Source organism: Haliotis cracherodii, unplaced genomic scaffold, assembly GCF_022045235.1.
Source record: "Haliotis cracherodii isolate W230 unplaced genomic scaffold, xgHalCrac1.p SCAF_16, whole genome shotgun sequence".
Taxonomy (NCBI): Eukaryota; Metazoa; Mollusca; class Gastropoda; order Lepetellida; family Haliotidae; genus Haliotis; species Haliotis cracherodii.
This window is the reverse complement of record NW_027266271.1, coordinates 28,778,279-28,793,466: the sequence shown is the minus strand read 5'-3', so window position 1 is coordinate 28,793,466 and position 15,188 is coordinate 28,778,279. Positions and strand designations below refer to the sequence as shown.

General features: G+C 38.4%; 1 long non-coding RNA gene across 1 annotated transcript; it reads right to left on the bottom strand.

The window, feature by feature from the left end:
• Window positions 1-4,490: 4,490 nt before the first annotated feature.
• LOC139463546 (uncharacterized) lies at window positions 4,491-6,181 on the bottom strand. The gene is made up of 3 exons (XR_011653046.1): window positions 5,979-6,181; window positions 5,206-5,296; window positions 4,491-4,521 (listed from the first exon to the last, which is right to left on the bottom strand). It is a non-coding gene; the product is annotated as an uncharacterized lncRNA (long non-coding RNA).
• Between the last annotated feature and the right edge of the window lie 9,007 nt (window positions 6,182-15,188).

The window sequence follows — 15,188 nt, the reverse complement described above, 5'->3', positions numbered from 1 at the left end:
ACTTGAGCCTGTGGTGACCATTGTCTCCTTACTCCACTCCTTACAAATGTCCATCACCTAGAGCTTAAGGCTTCCCTTCGATCTATCTGTACGTTGTCAATGCATAATGCGGGACCACATGGAGCTTTAGCCTATGACTTTCTATGTTATTTCTACCTAACACTTCCAATATTAAGAGTTCCGAGTATAGTCGAGACTGTCAGGTGGTAGTAATGACACCCCTACATATCATAGCAAAGACAGAAAAGAGAAACTGTGATCACATACATGGCGACTCTTCACAGAGACCATATACCGACCGGTGTATACATATCAGTATCACATACATGGCGACTCTTCACAGAGACCATATACCGACCGGTGTATACATATCAGTATCACATACATGGCGACTCTTCACAGAGACCATATACCGACCGGTGTATACATATCAGTATCACATACATGGCGACTCTTCACAGAGACCATATACCGACCGGTGTATACATATCAGTATCACATACATGGCGACTCTTCACAGAGACCATATACCGATTGGTGTATTCATATCAATCATATACATGGCGACTCTTTACAGAGACAATATATCGACCGGTGTATATATATCAGCAACAGACATGGCAACTCTTCACAGAGACCATATACCGACCGGTGTATACATATCAGTATCACATACATGGCGACTCTTCACAGAGACCATATACCGACCGGTGTATACATATCAGTATCACATATGGTCTCGGCTATTCAGCATACCTTTGTGTCTTGAGGCGAGAGTCCTACTACCTACATGTATGTGAATATTATCAGTGCATGACAAGTTGTGTTTATGACAATTTCTAGTGTCATAGTCTCTCACGAGGCGACCGCCTGAGTAGATGCAGTGGGGGTACTTACACGTGGCTTGTCCATTTACATTTTAAAAGCAGACCTTAAAGCACCTGTCAAGTCGTAAAGTCTGTGCTTGGAGATACACATCTTCTTCCCGGGTTATTGAACGCAGTTTTGGCTGTTGTTTCTATGGTTATTGGCAAATATGTCCTCTACTTGAATCACGTGTTCACATTCAAGCCCAATTGAGCCTCGCCATGTCCTATATTCTGGCTAGGTACTTTTAAGAAGTGAGTTTCTAAAGATAATAACTTAGTTAACTCCCTTGCCTCTGGAAGATGATTGTACCCTATCGGCATATACATTCAAGCAATTTATCACTCTGTTTTCTGCTTCTGTAGCTCGAGGGTTTCCGTGAATCTTTACAACATCTCAACATAATGGCAGTTTAAAATGTATGTTATGACATTAATATTAAACAGTTAATAGTGATGTAACGTGTTAAAATGGTAGTGTAGATCCGCGAAGATCCGGGTAGGAATAGATCTTCAGCAACCCATGCTTGTCGTGAGAACTTGTCAACTTCCACGGGTCATGAGGTAACAGTATCATCATCAATAGTGTTCGTGCAGTCGTCACGGAAGGCCATTACCATCAGATCACACTCAGATATTTGAGAACAACCATGTTCCCGACTTTGTAATGTACACTATTCATTGAGCTTCACTCATTGTACCTATGTACTGTACCTATTGTGGTTGGTTCGGGTAAAATCACACATACACAATGGCAGCTTGATAGTGTTACTTGCATATGGGTAAACAGGTGTATGAACGGCCCTTCATTCCTCTTATTCAGCTATCCGAGGCATCGTGGTACTCTTATCATGAAAGCTACCAATGGGGGTCCGGGTTAGAATTGATCTTCAGCAACCCATGCTCTATGTGAGAGGCGACTATGATTGTCGTAAGTGGCATCTGAATATCTGCACTTATTCGCAGCATACGTAATTAAAATTTAAGATGTCGTTTGTCGTTCAACAAAATCTTTCACGCCCAAAACAAAGGAATCTGTTTGGACAAATATTTAAATTATTCTCTGGCGCTGACGGTTCATATTTTGATTATGAAACAGAGTTTATCGATATCATTAAGTCAGTGCTGGGACGTCTGAACTGGATTCATATTTACTGGAAATAGTCTTGCAAACAAACACACATCTGGAAATATGTGGCAAACATTTAGCCATTACATTTTTTGTTGACCTTTTATTAAGATAATACCATGTACAACATGAGGTCTAAAGATATAACCTCAATACTCGGTACGCCCCAATACCCAAGCCAGCACGATACATATTGCACATTGTCAACTCTGCCTTGCTGGACACGGATGAAGACTGACACATTGTTCTCGTCAGCTGCATCCCGGATACTATAGTGTTATTGAGGAAGCAATAGATGCATCATACATTCATTTTAGTTCAAGCCAGTATAAGGCAATGATCATTGTTGTGACATTTGGCCAAGCTTGGAGGAGTACACAAGACTGTTGACAAGCATGTAATCATGTATCTTGTCAGCACAGCATCTCTACTGTGTCGATCGGGTCCTCATTTGGACCCCAAAAACTTGTATATATGACAGACTTATTATTACAGGTACCCTAATATTATTAAATTTGTTACACTGCTGTCAAACACAAAAAAGAAGTATCTTACAAAATGTTTCCATGTACATATAGTATGCCTCTTTATACCGACAGAACCTTATGAAAGAATAATCTTAGCTGCTTGGTATTAGGAAACTATTGTGTATATACATTAAGTACATATTTATAGATATTTGCCATCTGAATAAACTACAAACAAAAGCGTTAGAAATGGTATTAAACTACTAGGCTGTCATATGATATTGTGGGACGGGATATTACAAATGGTTTAGTATTATATGTATATGAAATAATATGATGTGACATGACATGATGTGATATGATATGATAAGTGTTGTTGTGTGATATGATGGGTGTCCAAGGATCCGGCACTGGATACCAAGGATCCGGCACCGGATACCTCATTCTGAGTTTCCAAAAACATGTCACAATTTGGGGGTGCATTTTGTTCAATTAAGTGTGAAACACCTAAATATATATTGGAAACTAACCATGAAAATTGAACATTGCTGAAGGAATCCGGCAGGTATCCGGATGCAATTTTTTGAGATGTCTTAATCCTGGTAAATGATGTTAGCCTGGGCATATCAGATAGCTGTAGTAACATTCTGTGTCATTTTAGTTGTAAATATCCCCTTAAAGTTGAGATCTATGGGCATGTACTTTTGGAGAAGACAATTTTTTCAATCGTTTTAGATGTTAAGCTGTTTAATGAACAAACATCAGTTCTAATACATGTATGATGATATCCTTAAATTTCATGTTCAGACTTCCAGATAGTTCTGAGTGAAAGTATAAACTCATCGACTGTGTGCTCACTTGGGCCTTTGGTCCCAGTGAGATGATAATATGATTATTTGTAAAGGTAGCTTTGCCAAGTTTCGATCAAATACACTGAAGGTTTTTTAATTCTGCCCCGGAAACGAACCCCATCCCCAATTGAGTCTATGTCCAACGTCATTCCATAAAAAAAAAAATTTAAATTTTTTTAGAAAAATCCCCAAATATCAAAAGGCACCACTTCAGTATGTGCCTGATAGATTTGCCAAGTTTCGATCAAATACACTGAATGGTTTGGGAATCCTGCCCTGGAAAAGGAAATGATTACGGATGGACAGACAGACTGGCTGCTCGCTGTATCACCCCGTATTATATGCCGGGGGGGGGGGGGGGGGGGGGGGGGGATAAAAAGTAAGTGTATGACCTGTTGCCAACTTCTATCCCTGCCCTAAGGAAGAGTTTGGCCATTAACAATTTTTTTGTCTGGCTATGACATTGACCTTTGACATAGCAGATCAATGTGTTATTCCAAAGATGTCCAAGCAATGCATGGTTTCATACGATAACTGTGGCTATCAAACTGAGGCAAAATATTGGAAAATCCCCATTTACACACCTGGCTAAAGAAACATAAACAACAAACAAATTATCAATTTCTTTTATTTATATGCCTATACCACACACTGAACATTGTTCACATGATGGTTCCTGATGCAGTATGCAATTTCCTCCTATTCTTCAATACTCATAACAGAGTGGGATAACTGTTCGCTTGAAAGCATAAGCAGACCATGCTCACCAGTTCAGAGTTACTTGCCCTCAAATATCCTTTTCCTTCTGAGGGATGAACCAGGATGAGGGGAGGCCAGATCGGCTCTATCCCTGTTGCATTGTGTTAGTAGAATTGTGAACATTCTATTTGGTGTTTGGGTCCACATTTATAGACAAGTAGTCGCAAACATCATTCCTTTCAAGTGATTACCACAAGGCCAAAGACAATAATTTCTTCAACGTCCTTAAAGGGTTCCATTCCGACTTGGCATTGGTTGGTCTTCTCACATTAGCTGGACCAGCCTTTGTGAGTGTGTCCCAGTGTCAATTGGGATATAACTTCTTGGTAGGCCCCCATTGAAATAACAGGATTCTCCTCATCACTGTCTGCCTATCACTTCTGATATCTGGAAGGGTCCTTCCAGACTGTCAACCAATCATCCGGGTATCTCAAGCTGGACTTCAGTTTCTGCAAAATTATGTATAAAGATTGTAGCAATAGAAAAGAATTGTTGCAACATGTACTTACAGATAAAAGGCAGCAAATTCACTTAATTTATCATCTTTGAGTTTTGTTATATACCAAACATTGGAGATATATATTGTTCCATGCTGATGAGTTGAAACAATCATTAACTGACATCTCTTAAAAATGCTTGCCATACAAGCCAAAGTAATAGATGAGGTAGCAAGTGGGCTCATTGATCGCTCGTAATCGTACCCAATAACGTGGGATGTTGTCCATAACAGTCATCATCGGTGCGTCTGGATCGAGCTCATAACATTAATCACTGGTTTGCCTAGTTGAGATTTGAGATTTGATTATTTATAATCCTTGTCATTTAGCTGAACTATTGTTGGATGTGGTGTTAAATGAGTGAAATGGGAAGAAAGCCCGAAGTGATACAGGTCTTACATGTTTACCACTTTGATGAAACCCACAAGCAAGTGTATGATGTTACCCTCGATTCAAACCCACGACCATCGGTTTCTGTCAAGCCCAAGAGATGCAACTATGCACAGCAAGTTGTGGTGCCTTTGATAATTAGGCCATCCATGCCAACAGGTGATAAAGAACAAGCAAACTGAAGAAATATTTGCAGAATAGCTACATGAACATGATGAACCAAACAGAATAATTTCAAATATTTACCACTCACTGCTACTCTTCTCTTGTTCCTCATTGCTTCCCTTTTTCCATTGATGCTGTGCAGATGACTGACTCATTCATTCATCCAGACATTCTGCAAAAATAAGTAGCATTCACATTACAGAAATATCCAAACTGTACATGCTGTACATTGAATTCAATTGAAAAGGCCCCAGTTGAGTTTCCAACTTAGAACTGTCCTTATTAAAATATTTCATCCCAAACATTCAGAGATAAAACATAATCCCATATTTAACAACTGTCAAACAATTATTTAACAACAAAGCCAGGGTCATTCAACATACACTTTACATAGGGAATAACTTGTTGCAAAAAAGATCCTCGCCAAGGTCAGAGTCATTCCATGAAATATTGAATTATTTAGTTATGAAGCTTATACAAAACAAGGACATAACAGTGTAATTATAAAAATATGTTAAGCGTAAAAAAAGTAAAGTCTTTGGTGGCCATTATTGTAAATTATAGTCTGTATTAGCATCCCGCAAAAGTTTAGAGTTAATAATTGTTCCTACATCTTTGTACATTTCTTCATTATCTATAAAAAGCGGATCTAATTTGGATCATCTTGTTTGGACCACAAATCCATTACGCCCCTTATCCAAATCCTTGTCGTCATAACAAACAGTTGACCATAATTCTAAAAAAAGACCCTTGGCGTTTACGGTAAAGTATGTAGAGCAGGAAAATATCTAAATCAATCCGTTCCATAAGATCTCTGCACGGAAATCATAAGGTCACGAAGCCCTGCTACGTACCTGGCATCCGCATTTGCTGCCAATCGCCTTTCCAAATACTGTTGACTTCCGCGTTGTGGATGGCTCAGAGGAACTTCGGCCGGCATTTCCGTGGTGGAGGTGAATGAGAACAATGTATCGATACACGAGGTAAGCTTATCGTAATCAAGCATCACAGTGTATATCGATACACGAGGTTTGTTTACATCCATGTTCTAAAATGGCGCCCTGGGACCCGTTCCACAAAGCGATCTTAGTGCTAAGTTGGTCGTAACTCCCATACTTTATCATAGGCTTACGACCAACGTAGCACTAAGCTCGCTTTGTGGAACGGGGCCCTGGACCGCAGGGGAATATGGGTAAATTGGCTTGTTCCGGGTTAACACAAAGCTGGGCCCCCGTCTCTAATATCAAAATATTGTTTGGCGCAAGTTGACGACGCGCATAGGGAGCCGGAAACCAATTTAACACGACATAAGCTGGTTCCCGGCTCTCTATGCGCGTCGTCAACTTGCGCCAAGTTATATTAGAGACGAGGCCCAGCTTATACACTGAACACGATCGGTCATTTCGTCAAAATTGGCCAAATATTGAGATTGCAGCTGAGGTAATGCTGGCAGCTGAAGTGACACATTAAGGTAAGGAATATGTGAATATTACAATGATCACGTATTAAAGTAATTTACCACATGTAAGCCTGTCACATGTGACATATTAACTTTTATAGCCAACATGTAAGTAAATGTATCAGGATATAATTATATTTTTATATAACAAGTAGCCTGTCTATCATATGTTAGTATTTGCTTATGTATATAATGAAGAAATATGTTTACTTTAACTGGATAATTTGTATGCTAATGTGACTCACTGTCTTATTTCATATACTCCCTTTACTCTGTGAGATGATTAATAGCCTCAACATATTTTTCCAGATGTGAAGAATCAAGAACAGGGAAGTTTTGCATCAGAGATCATCGTGAAGTGGAAGATAAGACATTTTAAGGGTATGAACATTTTCACTTGAACTAGCTGAACAATAACCATGATGACAACTTTATCATGGGGGAATTTTGGGTGGTGGGGTAGCCTAGTGGTTGAAGCGTTCACTCTTCGTGCTGAAGACCCATGCAGGTTTGATTCCTGCCACATAGCTGCGATATTGCTGAGTGTGGCGTTAAACATCAAACAAAGCTAACAGCCGCATACATACTCACATGGGGATTCCAGGTTGAAGTTAGTTCCCATCAACATGATCAACCTATGCTAGTTGTAAGAGATAACTTAATAGATCGGCTGATCAGGCTGGCTGACTTGGTTGATCCATGTCATTGTTATCCCAATTGTGTGGATGGATGCTCATGACGTCAATCACTGGATAGTCTGGTCCAGACATGGTTATTTACAGACCGCCGTCATTTAGCTGGAATATGGCTGAGTGCAGAGTTAAACAACAAACACCAACATGATTCTACAACCTGCTCTTGTGGATACCATTTTGAGGATCCTACACATAACTTCTTTTTGGGTCTTAACTATTGCAATATGTTCTACTACATGTGTTTTAAACATATATTTTTTTCATTGGCTTATCTAAATGATGCTCAAATACAAAATAATTATTAATAAGATACTAATTCTATACTATTGCAAACTATCAGTTGAGCAATAATGTAATCATCTGATTATAATTAGATAATGAAGGAGAAGTCCATATTGATTAAATGTACCAGATTCTGAGATAAATGCACGTATTGATTGATTTATTTCAATGTTTTCCTGTACATAATTTTCAACAATTCCATATAAAGCTTTCTTATATCCATGCTGTATAATATACCTATTATTTCTAATAATAGCATAATTTGGACACACAAATAAGTAATTAATGGTATTTTTATAACAGGTGCCACACATGCGGGATAGGTCATTTGACATTAATCATTTTTATGTGAATTTAAATCACTACAAGCTGATCTGAGTCCTGAAAGGATATGCCTTCGATTCTGTGAAAATGGAAATGCTTAAACATCTCCCAATATTAACCGTGCTATTACAGAATCTGTTCACTTGTTTGTGTATGTAAAATATTTTTGAACGATTACATCCATCTAATGATTGTTTGTATGTGTGATGTGCCAGTAGAGGTATATATGTACAAGCATGTGCATACGCGTATAGAAAAAATATGTATGTTTGGCTAGGTACCAGTATATGAATTAGTTGTTTTGTGCGACTTGTATATTAGCATCATCATAGTTTCAACAGACAGTTTATGTATATCAATGTCTTAAATGTCTTTGTAGGGAGAATTGCATATCAAAACTGTCATTATTTTATTACTTATGAGTAGAACTTTTTAAGTATCTGACAAGATACATTTCCTTGGTCCACAGAAACATGTTACCAGTAAACTGTAAACTGACTTGTCAGTGTGGTTGGAAACTAACTAAGCCGTCACTACTCAATTAAGTAATTAACAGATAATTGCAAGTGATAATACCCACCTGACACTAATTGCCCTGTTAATCCCTAATCCACCATGAGTTGACATTGAGTTCATCTTGCTAATGAGCTGTTGTGAGCGTAACAAGATGATATACATCAAAGGTGGGGCAGGCTTTGATCAAGTGTTCTGTAGAAGAGATTATGTCATTTGTTTAATGTTTATTTAGGATTAACTACATCCCTTGATCCTACCAAGACCATACTTGAGATTATCAGACCCCTAAAACTGCTCCAGGCACTACTCAAACTATACAATCTCATCTACCTAAACGGACAGGTTCCTACACCCTGGAAACAGGCCCTAGTCATACCAATCCCTAAACCTAATAAACCAGCTAATCAAGCTAACTCATATAGACCAATATCCCTAACTTCAAACTTATGTAAAGTAATGGAATCAATGGCTAAAAATAGATTACAACATTACTTAACCCAAAATAACACCATAAACCCAGATCAAAGCGGTTTCACTCCTGGCCGCTCAACCCTAGATAACCTCGCCCGACTAGAACAAGATATTAAGACAGGACAACTAAATAAACAATATACCACAGGCATCTTCTTAGACTTCTCTAAAGCTTTCGACATGGTATGGCACGATGGGCTAATACAAAAACTTAAAAAAATAGGACTCAAAGGTCAGATAATAAACTACATCCAGGACTTCCTAAACAAACGTAAAATAACCGTGTGTATAGACCAAACTCTATCGGACCAATGTCCCTTAGAAAATGGCACTCCACAGGGCAGTATCCTCAGCCCCACCCTCTTCAATATAATGATAAACGATCTATTCGAGGGTCTATCCCCTAAAGTAAACACATCAAAATTCGCGGATGATGGAGCCATCTGGATCCGCACTAAAAGCATGAAAATGGCCACAAATCTACTCCAAAAATCTCTTAATAAAATACAACAATGGGCTGACAAATGGGGCTTCTCCCTTAACTCAGAAAAAACAACAGGAATAGTATTCAAACATAAAAACATGAAACCCGCCTCCCCAATCCTCCAGCTAAACAACCAAACAATCAAATTTCAAAAACAAACCAAATTCTTAGGACTTATTTTCGATGAACATCTCACCTGGGATGCTCACATCCAAAACCTAACAACTAAATGCAGTAAAGACCTAAACACCCTAAGATGCCTAACTGGCTCTAACTGGGGAGCCTCCAAAGATACTCTCCTCTCTCTCTACATATCCCTAATTAGATCAAAACTAGACTACGGCTGCGCCATATACAACACCCTAAACAACTCTCTATCCAAAAAACTTGACTCAATACAATATCAGGCTCTCAAACTCATTACACGCACCCAACATGGCACCTCCTACACCTCACTTCAGGCCTTAACAGGAGAAATGCCACTAAGTCTACGCAGGGAACAGCTAAGCTTAAATTTCTGGGCCGCGTCCCAATCAAACCCTCTCATCCAAAACTTAATAAACCAAAACATCAGCCCTAAAAACCAAGCTCTAGCTCGTAAACACCCCTTACTTACCCCAATATCCCAAAGAATAACAAACTACCTAAATGAACACCAAATTAAAAATCTTAAACAAAACTGCAAACAATCAAATATCTTCACCCCTAAACTTAAAATACCCAAAATAGACACAACACTAGCTAGCCAAATAAATAAACAAACCGACCCAAACATAGCTAAAACTACCACACTAGCATACATACACAAAAATTGGCCAAATTGGTGTCACATTTACACGGACGGATCCTCAGATCCGACCTCCAAACACACGGGTTTCGGAGTCCATACCACACAACCAACTAAAACCACACAATCCTTCCGACTCCCAAATAACCAATCAATATTCACGGCCGAACTAATGGGCATGGCCTCAGCCCTCCACAATCAAGAATCCAAAAACAACCAAAAAATCCTAATACTTACTGACTCCCTAAGTGGACTACAAGCCCTCCAAAACAAAAATACCAAAAACCGACCTAAATTAATAAATCAAATACTTAAAAGCTCCAACGACCTAACAAAAGCAGGCAAACAAATAACCTTCTTGTGGATACCCGCCCACGTAGGAATATACGGTAATGAAAACGCCGATAAAGCAGCTAAACTATCCCTTAAAATCCCAGAAATAAGCTTAAACTTACCCATCTCAAAATCAGAAATTAAAAGTGTAAACAAACAAAAAATCACAAAAAAATGGCATAACCTATATCTAAACTCAAATAGCAAAATCAAAAGAGTGCTCAGCAAACCACTAACCAAACCAAAAATTCTCCATCCATCAAAAAAAATCGACAGAGTAATCACTAAACTCCAAACAGGACACACCAACCTAAATAACCACCTAAAAAAATTTAAAAAACACACTACAGGTAACTGCCCACACTGCAAACAACCAGAAACCCCAGAACACGCACTCATCCACTGCACACACTACCTAACACATCGAACCGCATTACAAACCACCCTCAATCTAAACAAGGCTCTCACTCTAGAAGCAATACTAAACCCACAAAATAAACTAGAAAACTTCAAGGCCTTAGGCGTATTCTTAATAAAAACGGAACTAATAAAACGCATCTAAAACCATAATAACCTACCAAATCAAAATCACATAAACAAACAAGCATCCACCATACCCAGCTCCCTTAGTTCTCCTCCCCAACCCCATCGGCATCTATTCCAAATCTCAAAATTCCCAAATTCTATATAAGCAACCCCTTAAGCCCCCTCTTGGGTTGCACAGACCACCCTCGCCCCTTTCGGAAACACATTAAATGGCCTGGCCGGGCCCGTGTGCGAAATACGCATCAGTCGGAAAGCGCACGTTAAATCTCCAAAGTAAGTAAGTAAGTAAGTTGTCTGGATACAACCTGATGTCTCAACTGTACTTATTGGATTCTGCCTTGTAGCAAACTATGTGTGTGACAAGGACTTTGACCACTCTGTGCAGATGCATAACAATGCACTTGGGGTATGATTCAATTGGGGTATGATTCAATTATGTCACACAAGTCAAAGATGGGTTCCACTGTATTTAGAAACAGACGATAGATGCAATACTGTGTAACTTTATAACAATCAAACGAGTATTCAAATAGGAATACACATATATTTACAATGACCCTTGAAAAGTTCCTAAACCAAATAGAACTACTTAAATTATGATTACACTTGACCAATATATTTGGCAGTTTTTCCCGTTATTGTTAATCTTAAAGATAGGATAAATGATAAAAATATGATAATGATTTTACTCATGACTAATCATGGGCGGATACAGCTTTTTTTACAGCTATTTATTGTCTTTGGTGGTAATTTATACAGAAATAAAGATTTATTTTCAAAATAAAAAGGGGGGTGCGCAACACAGCACCCCCCCCCCCCCCCCCCTCTGTATCCGCCCATGCTATTGCCAGCAGCCGAAATAAGGTCCCCAAAATGTAATATACATAGTTTTTAGTCGATTGTTCAGGTGGTTCTTTTCAGTTGATTTTTTGTATCAGTGTCTATTTTGGCCTACCAATTAATGGTAGATATTAATTATCAATAATAAGTGAGATAATTATTTTCAATGTGGCTCCCATTGCAACTGAAGCAAGGAACGATTCAAATTAAGCCTGATTCAGCTGCTACATTTATATGTACTTGCTTCTCTAATCAGTAATTCAATCAGTTGTATAGTGACTTGATATTTGGTGAAAATATCTGTTGTATGAAATCCTAATGTTACTTACTTTTGTATTTGAGATGATATTTGTATTTGGTAGCCTAGTGGGTAATGCGTTCTCCGAAGCACTGGGTTCTGTTCCCCACATGGGCACTGAGTGAAAAGCCCATTTCTGGTGTCCCCGCAGATATATTGCTGGAATATTGCTAAAAGCTGTGTGGAACTATACTAACTTACACACTCATTATATAATATTTTGAGATCACTTACATGACTTGTGTGATTGAAAGTTTTGATAATTATGAATACCGTATTCGACAGAATAAGCGCCCAGGGTGCTCTCAAAATTTCGTGGTTTATGCTGGCAGCCTGAAATGTTAATGTACGACAAATATATTTTTCCAGAATGAAATTCCCCATAATTAAGGGTGCATATCACACACGAATGTGTATTATATGCAAATAAATAATTCTTGTATACATTGATCAATTGGAAAGGGTGCTAATTGGGATTGTTAACTAGCCAATATATTAGCAAATATTCCCGTGGGCGCTTATTAGAGCGAGGCGCTTATTACATCAAATACGGTAGTTCTGTTTTTATGTATAAGAACCTATTTTATGCAATTTGCATTGCCTTGTTTACCCTTCCTTATGTTTTGATGTAATGCAAACATTTGAGAAAAATTCAGGTGAGCCTGCCTATGGCACTACAGGAATTGTTTTCAGAAGATCAATTACAATTTTGTATTTTCGGTAAAATTTACTGTTTGCCATGGCTTTTTACATTGGTTAACATGGTTTGGTTAACAGTTGCTTGATAAACTGTCATTACCTTACTCATTGAGAAACCAACTTTTTACCCTTTGTCAATATATGTGTGTTTCTTATATTTTTAATAACAATATTTTAAAGATGTTATAAATTGTTTCAGGCACCTGGATTTCACAATGACACCAGATCAGACAAGTCATACAAAGGACTCTCAGGGTGATGAATAATCCTCCCTAGAACAACTAGCAGGTTCACCTCAGAAAGTGATGATTCTGAATGAATAATGCCACATCAGTGTGATTCTGTAGGTTGTTTTATTACGACATTAATCAAGTCTAAAGGAATTAATACCACAGCAGTGAGACTATGTTTATGTGGTGTACACTGACGCTGACTATACAAATCTGAATGACTTTTGTGGTTTACTGCACAAACATAATTGACTTTAGATATTCTTCTCCCTTGAAATTATTCTGAGATTTGACTGATTTGTTTATTTAGAAAATGGCATTGAAGCATCTGTTTCTGTTTTTGAATGTTCTTGCAAACACCTTTTGTTACTGAACCAATGAAATGTCATAAAATCAATAAATATGATTTGTTATCTTAACAAATTTTTTTGTTTTGCTTCTTTAAAGAAATATGATATTGATCATTCATAACATAGGTGCTAACACATATCAAATATACTAATGCCCTGAATGTTTTCCTGCAATTAATACAGCTCACTGAATGAAGTTTTTAGTTCCATGTCAGTAGAAAAATTACATTGATATTTTTATGTACCGGTACTTTATTAGGTGTTTTCTGTGGATGCACCCATTTGGGTTTATGATATTCTGTTTCAAACTTCAATGAAACTCGTCTGTCAAGATGTAACAAGTACTGATACAGTTCCAAAATAATCTTTTAATCTCACCAGGAACAAAGGCCCAAGTGAGCACAAAGCCAATGACTTTCATTTTTTTTGTCAGAGTGAATATGGTGTTATGTCACTTTATGAGCAAAATTCCAACAATATCATGATGGGTGACACCAAGCAATGTACCGATGTGGTGAATCGAGCGCTTCAACCACGAGAAGCTAGAACAAACTGGGAATATGAAGATGAAATGTAAGGATACCATCATACCAGGACTGAATGCTTTTCATTTAATACGCTGAACATCTAAAATGAAATATATATGAATTTGAAAAATGTTTTCACCAAAAGTACCTGCCCATAGATCTCAACTTTAAGGGGATATTTACAACCAAAATAACACAGAATATTACTACAGCTATATGCTATGCCCAGGCTAACATTATTTACTAGGAGAAAGACATCTCGAAAAATTGCATCCGGATACCTGCCGGATACCTTCAGCATTGTTCAATTTTCATGGTTAGTTTCCAATATATTTTTAGGTGTTTCACACTTAGTTGAACAAAATGCACCCCCCAAATTGTGACATGTTTTTGGAAACTCAGAATGAGGTATCCGGTGCCGGATCCCTGGACACCCAGATTGAGGTATCCGGTGAGGTATCCGGTGCTGGATACCCGGATTCCAGGTGACATACTTTCAGGTGAGGTGTCCATGCCGGATACCACGGATCTGGTATCCGGCAAGGTATCTGCCACCGGATACCCGGACGCGTTTTGGGTAAGTGTCCGGTGGTATCCGGCAGGTATCCGGATACCGGAAACTGCATTTTTTTTGCTGTGTTAGCTACATGACATTACTGAAGGCATACGATAGTCAGGCAACGACGATACTGTCTCGTTTCCGAAATATGGGGTGCTAAGTATTACGCTGCAATTGAAAAAGTTCCCACTTCATATTTTAAATGTTTTCTAAGTGTTTGTAAGTGTGCCTCAAACAAGGCAATCCTTAGTGAAACAGGCTTAGGTAATATTTTTGTAGCCAGCCAATTAAGGGTAATATAGTATTGGATAAAGCTACTTAGAATGAGTGAGTGAGTGAGTTTGGTTTAACGCCGCTTTTAACAGTATTCCAGTTATATCACGGCGTGTCAGCTTAATGTGGGAGGAAAGCCCGAAGTGATGCAGGTCTCAGACGTTTACCACTCCGGTGAAACCCACGAGCACGGGTATGGTGCTGACAAACCTAGAAACATAATCGGGGCGAACCGGGATTCGAACCCACAATCATAGGTTTCTGGCGTGCCCAAGGGACGCAACTCTGCACAGCGAATCGCTACTTAGAATGATGCCTGATAGATACCCATATCAGTATTACAAAATGTTACTTGATGATCATGGGGAAAAAATGGGTTTCAGAAGTGAGA